General features: G+C 41.7%; 1 pseudogene; it reads left to right on the plus strand.

The window, feature by feature from the left end:
• LOC143033660 (uncharacterized) overlaps positions 1 to 5405 on the plus strand; it is a 98182-nt pseudogene extending 92777 nt beyond the window's left edge.
• The last annotated feature ends 2095 nt before the right edge of the window (positions 5406 to 7500 follow it).

Raw genomic sequence — 7500 nt, forward strand, 5'->3', positions numbered from 1 at the left:
CCTCTTAGCATCCATTCCCAAATGTCTATTTTCTACACTTTTTAACCCCCCAAGGCACTTACTTGCTTCTCTCAATCTACAAACTACCTCCACCTCCACTCCCTTTCCCGCCACATGCGACCTAAAGTATCTAAAGCTATCCACTTCCTCCAGCCTCTCTCCTTTAATGTTCACTTCCAAATTGCTACCATTCTCTCCCCTTGTACATCCCATCACCTTACTTTTACCCACATTTACTTTCAATTTTCTCCTCTCACACACAATCCCAAACGCCGTCACTAATTTCTTTGATCCTTTCTCTGATCCTGCTATAATCCAAGATCTAAGAATATAAGGTCTAACCACTTCCGACCGAATTTCGAGGGAGTTGGCGCAGCGGGCCCGTGAACGTCACCTGGCTGTTCAAAGTGGGGTTGGCGGGTCCTATAGCTGTCAGTTGAAGCTGGTGCAGCGTATAGAAAAGACGCTGCCTTCGCTCGCACTTCTCCACGCAATTAGTTATATTCTGACAAATATTATATAAAATATATATATATAAATATATATAAAATATTATAGTTCCTGTCTATATATATGAATATATAATATATATGATATATAATATATATATATATAATATATATATATATAAAATATCATAGTTCCTGTCTTCCTTGGCGTTTCACAGTTTTCTTCAGTGTTTCACAAAGAGAAAATGGACTCAGCCAAATGACGTCAGAAGCTGCGCACAAGAATTCAAACGGTCTGACCTGTATATTTAGACCTTGCTATAATCGTAGTGTCGTCAGCAATTAAGAACTGGCTTACGTCCCATTTTTCTCCGTTTTCTTTAACCATCTCCAATCCCCTGCCCATTACCTTCGCCTTTACTTCCCACACCACCCCATCCATGTACACATTGAACAACCATGACGACATAACACATCCCTGGCGAAGTCCCACCTTCACTTCAAACCACTCGCTCTCTCCATTTCTAATTCTAAAAACGTATATATAAAAAAGGAAAAAATTGTAAAATCACGGTGACATGACCATGGCCTTGAGATAAATGAAAAACGAAGAAAAACGGACAAGAGCCTCGACGAGATCATGGGAACAAATTGAAAAATAACCCATGTCTGAAGGATATCAAGAAACTCAATTTCCCCTGGAGATGTTCAGCTCCTGAAATGACCAAAGCAATGAAGTTTAAATCATAAAATAATTCAAAACTCGGTGTAATAGTTGAAGATATAAAGATAGACAGGACCAGCAAATGTAGCTCCCTTCCTGTATATTACTGGTAGGTAAATACACACACACATATATACATACACATATACATACATACATACACACATACAACATACTGGACATACATACAAATATACATACATACATACATACATGCATACATACATACATACATACATACATACATCATAAACATGCGTGCTTAAGTACACGGCAGTTGAGGTACCCAACACCTGCTTCTATGAGTTTAGTGAATCGAGCACACCTGGTCATCATTGGGTAAAGCTGCCTTGTGCTCAAATATCTTATCTTTTATTATTGGTTTTGGGTGCATTCCATGATGCTTGCCCACATATCTATTTGCTCTAATAATTTAGAATCTTTAAAACAAACATATGAATTGAAATAATTAACAACACATTTTGAACTTCGAATCATTCTTTTTAGCAGTCGCATAGTCTTAAAAGCGTCGAATCCTCTTTTGTTTTGACCTTGTTCGATATTGTTTGTATGAATATAAACTTCCTTTTTCAACCCGATTTTTTGTGTATTTTTGTTTTCACTATGTGTCTGAGGCATCGTGGTAAATTGATGATATAATTAGTATTATTCTTAATACACGGTCGTAATTAGATAGAGAAAAGGTGGAGAAAGAAAAAGGTGGATCGGCGTGCGTCCGATTGTGGACACTGAGGCAGGTTCAACTGTCAACAGAATACCTGACTAGTTAGGTTTCGTACCGGAGGTGGAAATGTGCAAGGTTTGAGCTACTTCTTTTTTTATAATTCATACATATATTTAGCTTCTTTCTGTTTATCATCGAATGTTTGTAACACAATAATGAGGCTTCATTTCATGTATGTTATATTTGTGATGTTGAAGCAACATTCTAAACATTACACCATTATTCTTAAGGCCTGTCTACACGAGCGGGCCTGATCGGCGGGTTTGCCCGTTAACGGGCAAATTCTCGCGGGCCTGCCCGTGAATGTTGTCCACACGACCGAAGTGATGAACAGCTGGGCCTGCCCGACGATGTTGCCAGTAGCGGGTGGAGTGCTGTACGAGAACCATGGTGCCTAGCATTGTCGGTGGCTCACTAGAGTTATCCTGGGCTGCCATCGTTAAATGTTCACTGTGCTACTATGCCGTGGAATGTGGGATGAAGGCCCGCTGTGGGTTCACGATATTATCTTGCGTCTGGCAGGGTAGAAACTCCAGCTACCGGGCACCAGCTCAGTGATTTCGCTCGGCGGCCTTTCGGGCAATTTGATCGTTTGCCCGTCAAATATGCCCGTTAACGGTCAAGCCCGCCGATCAGGCCCGCTCGTGTAGACAGGCCTTTAAGAGCGGGTGTTGTACTTCAGCGAGCCCTACATTCTTCAGAAGATGTGTTCTTTTATTCTTGCTAAAGTCACGTGATTTTACTTAGTTTGATTACTCCCAGTCTAAGCTGGGCCTCTTGAGTACCCGGAAGATAATTCATGGTTTGTGTTGGTTAACGCCAAGTTGTTACTACAGTGCTAATGGAGGTGACTATAACGACACAAGTGGTTCTGTTCGTTAGAATGGTGCCCCAGTTGGAGGAGGAAGGGGCCTTTTTCTTTAAGCATCTGTCCCATATACCGTAATACGTTGTCCTTTTAAAGTTTCGTATTATTTCTTGTCATTGTTTTTTGCAGTGGTGTTCGCGTTCAATCAGATTTAAATATCCCCAGTTGAAGCAGTGTCACTTCGTCTAGGCACTGGACCTGCCAAATGCCATCTACTCCAAACCTCGCACAGCAATTTCGTGGAGACTCAGTTCATCTCTCGAAACGTGTAGCTTCTGAGGTACAGTTGTATCTATCTATTTTTCTTTTTATTTGTTTATCTACAAGTATTTTATACACGAATCTGGAACAATTGTTAGAAATATAGCGATGTATTGCATCAATAAGATTCAGTAAATTCTGAGTCTTGTGGGAAAATCCAAACACAAACGAGTAGAAAATTAATGGAAGTTGTCAAGATGATTGATTGGTCATTTGAATACTTTCTTCGATATTTTTAGCAGTATACGAAGCTTCTCGAGTATTTGCGCCTGAGAGATTTTATTACGTAATAAGCGATAATAGAACACCCCTCACAAGTCATGTTACCCCATCGATGTAAATCACAACTAGATAAGTAAGCATAACAATGTTACTGACGTCCTATGAAAAGATGGTGACCCATTAACTAGCTAAAAATTATTCGTATTCATATGAAACAAATTAACGTCACAAGCATCTACTAATAGTCGGTGCTTAAACTGCCATACTAAACCCATACGCCGACTAGGCCTCTTCCAGGGATTTGTCAGTGGGAAAAGTTTAAACAGGCTGCCGCCAGACGATTTTATTCATTTGGGGAAAGTCAGTGTAAAAGTCAAAGGGCTTTGGAAATGAGATAGTTTTAAGTTCCGCTCTTTGGGAGCTGCTGTTCCGTCTCTTTCCCCAGACTCCATCAGCTGTTCAATGTCTCTTGCAAAAAAAAAAAAAAAAAAAAAAAAAAAATCCTTCGATGGCCTCTATCGTTTGATTTTTTCCCGATAAATGATCATTTTGTGTCTAATGCATGTATCGTTTGTGTAATTGATTTCACGAAATATGTATATATATATATATATATATATATATATATATATATATATATATATATATATATATATATATATATATATATATATATATATATCATTTGTCTTCATTTTCCGTGTTTCTTGTTGGCCCCTGATGTCTAGTGTGTGTGTTTATGTACGTGTATGTAGTATTTGTAGTGTGTACGTGTGTTGGTATGTGTGTACGTGTGTGTGCGTGTACGTGTGTAGTGCGCGTGTGTGTATGTACGCGTGTGCACGTGTACATACATGCATACGTATATAATGCGTGTACGTGTGTGTGTGCGTATGTACGTGTGTAGTGCGTGTGTGTGTGTATGTATGTACGCGTGTTCACGTGTATGTGTACATACATGCATACATATATACATACGTGTACGTGTGTAGTGCGTGTGTGTGTGTGTATGTACGTGTGTGCACATGCACGTGTGCATACATGCATACGTATATACATACATAATTGCTGGTCACTAAGAGAGAAGTCAGAATCCATCCCAGACGTTGAGATTCTAATAACTACCCCCTTCAAGTTTCACAACTAGTAACTAGCAGCCCCACAGTAGCCAGGAAGAGTCCTCAAACTCCCATATAGATCTTTCGGGGAAGAAACGTTGAACATTAGGTTGTCCTGTATTCATATGTTTCTGTCACTGTTTGGTGAGAGCAATTTCCGGTTGTTAGCTCTTCGTGTGTGAAAAGTGGAGAGCTAGCCAGTGTTGATGGAGATCTTGAGATCGATCAGGAGACCGAGTGCCAGACCCTCAGGGCTGCATCTCCAGATGGAAGCGAGGATCTTGATGGAACTCGAAGACGAGCAGTGAGGAGATGGTTCTTTCTGATGTCCGTCTAAGAGGCTCATCCCAGGAAGGTAGCCATCATTGGTCTCAGAAATTATGTACAGAGCTCAAATTAAAATTTCTTCAAGAACGTTCTCGTCGTCGTCAGCAAGGTATTCCCACGCGCCACCAAACAATAAGAAAAAGAAAATGACCAATGCTTCCCCAACTTTGGTATATGTATCCTTTAACTGTAATTGGATAGGATAGTGGTAGCAGTAGTGTTAGTTCATCTTCTATCGCCTAGTTGCCCTGTTTTCTTAACTGTAGCTTAGTATAGTAAACACAAACAGCCGTTAGTTCCAGTAGGCCAACTGTTGTTTGTTTTTCCTTTCTGTTCCTTTGTGTTATGTATCATTTGGAATGTTGAATGACCTTCCTTGTGGCAGGAATCAATGACGAGTACCTACGTGTGGTGGTACTGAGAGATGAACTGTGAAACTGCCCCGTTTTCGTAGCCCGTCAACTTCCTCGCCTCCATCAGGATGTGCAACCTTGAGGTGCTAACACCTACCCTCCCAGCTGGACCCAAGATCTCTCTTATTATATTCAAATTTATTTCTTACACCTTTTACACATGGGAAGTTGACAAACGGCGACTGGTCTCCTTACACACTCAGCCGGTGTCCCGCACTAATGCACCACAGGCACAAGCCAAAGTCTCTTCCCAGAGAGATCTATGGGGGAGCGCCTGAGGACCGCTGCCGGCCACTATTGGCCTGTGGGTTTCCCACTTAGTAAAACTCGAGACAACAGTTAATATATATATATATTAATTTACTAACCTTTGCGGTATGATTATTCACGCTGTGTATCACCCAATAGAGAAAAAGAGAAACTGTGTCAAAGTGAGGAGTCATAACACAACATGCGAAAGCCACACGAACCTCCAAAAGCGTTCTCGTAGAAATACTAAGAACCAAGGAGAGCCCTGCTTAACAACCCCTGAAGATTCCTCTCGTGCAGACAACATCGAAAACGACAAAGTGTAGCCTGTGCACGAGATGAGAGTTCACTGGCTATATACATATGTGTATATATATACGTGTATATATATATATATATGTATATATGTATATATATATATATATGTATATATATATGTGTGTGTGTGTGTGTGTGTGTATGTATGTATATATACTCGTGTGGGGCGACCATCCCCCATCGGGCGCGTCCCCATGGTTGCGGATAAGGGATCGGCCATGCGATGTTATGGCTAGCTGCGAATAAGACAGTGACCCTTTCGGCCACTGCAAATAAGCAGTCGCGGACAAACTGGCGATAGCTCTGTTGAGCGGAAAGGGCTGGGTACTGGCAATACCCAGTCACTAAATCTTTCCTTAAAGCTTTCTAACAGGGTCACCAGGCGAGTCGAGGCCGCCTTTATAACTAAGCCTCCCCTTGCCCGTGTTGTGCCAACGCATAGGCTCTCTAACTAGTGTCCGGAGTCCTGGCATGGCACTGCAGCCGCACAAAAACTTCTGATTGTCCTGGGCCCCCCTTGCCATCAGGTGCTAGTTGCTGCTGTGGTCAAGTGTGTGCAGCTGCTGGAGGGCGCAGCCGTTTCTGCACCTAAATCTCTTCCGTGTGCAGATCTCCCTGTCCTCTTTACCTTCATATTTTTCACTTTCTTCCTAACTTCAACCAGATCCTGCGGCAGCGAGAGTTAGGGGTGACGGGGACAGGACATATATGTGCCTGGAAATCTTTAGCTCCCATCTTGCACGCATGGCGGTACTGTCCTGATAGTGGTAGGGGGTTAGGTAACTGTGGAGATGATACCTCCCTGAGGCGGCGGGCTGTATGACTGAACAGCCCTTTTTAGGGAGCCACACTGCTCACCTCCATGGAGGAGGGGCCGAGAAAAGGAGGCCCAAGCATTGTTCATCTCCCACCAAACCTGTGGTGGGTAACCGCCCACACCAAGGCATCTCTGGCGGGGTCGAAACTACAAGCAAAAGCAAATGAAACTGGCATGCTGGAATGTCAGGACACTGATGGACCAACCACTCAGTAATAATCAGAACAGACCTCAGAGACGCACTGCACTTGTTGCATCTGAATTTCGCAGATACAATGTCGACATTACAGCGCTCAGTGAAACCAGACTGGCTGATGAGAACTCGTTACAGGAAGTGGGTTCTGGCTACACATTTTTCTGGAAGGGGTTACCAAAAGATTCCCAAAGAATTCATGGTGTGGGCTTCGCAGTAAGAACATCACTGATCAACAGCCTCCCTGAAGCCCTTCTGGGTTTAAATGAACGCCTTATGACCTGGCGTCTTCCCCTCATGAAACAAAGATCTATCACAGTAATTAGTTATTCTCCCACACTTCCATCTCCGGACGAGATTAAAAAAAAAAATAGGTTCTATGAAGAACTTGACAATCTGCTCCATAACCTGCAAAAAAAAAAAAATGAGAAAGTAATTCTCTTGGGCGACTTCAACGCCAGAGTTGGATCCAACTTTGATGTTTGGCAGGCGATGTAGGACGCCACGGAACTGGCAAGGAGAACTCCAATGGTATCCGACTATTGAATCTTTGCTCTACTCATGACCTCACCATAACAAACACTATGTTTCAACTCCCTAACAAGTATAAAATGTCATGGATGCATCTACGCTCCAAGTATTGGCATCAAATTGATTTCATAATAACTCGCAAGGCTGATCTCCGAAACTTCTTGATTATGTATATATATATATATATATATATATATATATATATATATATATATATATATATATATGTATATATATGTATATATATATATATATATATATATAT

The sequence above is a fragment of the Oratosquilla oratoria genome, chromosome 16, assembly GCF_046742065.1.
Source record: "Oratosquilla oratoria isolate Oo_2021 chromosome 16, ASM4674206v1, whole genome shotgun sequence".
Lineage (NCBI taxonomy): Eukaryota > Metazoa > Arthropoda > Malacostraca > Stomatopoda > Squillidae > Oratosquilla > Oratosquilla oratoria.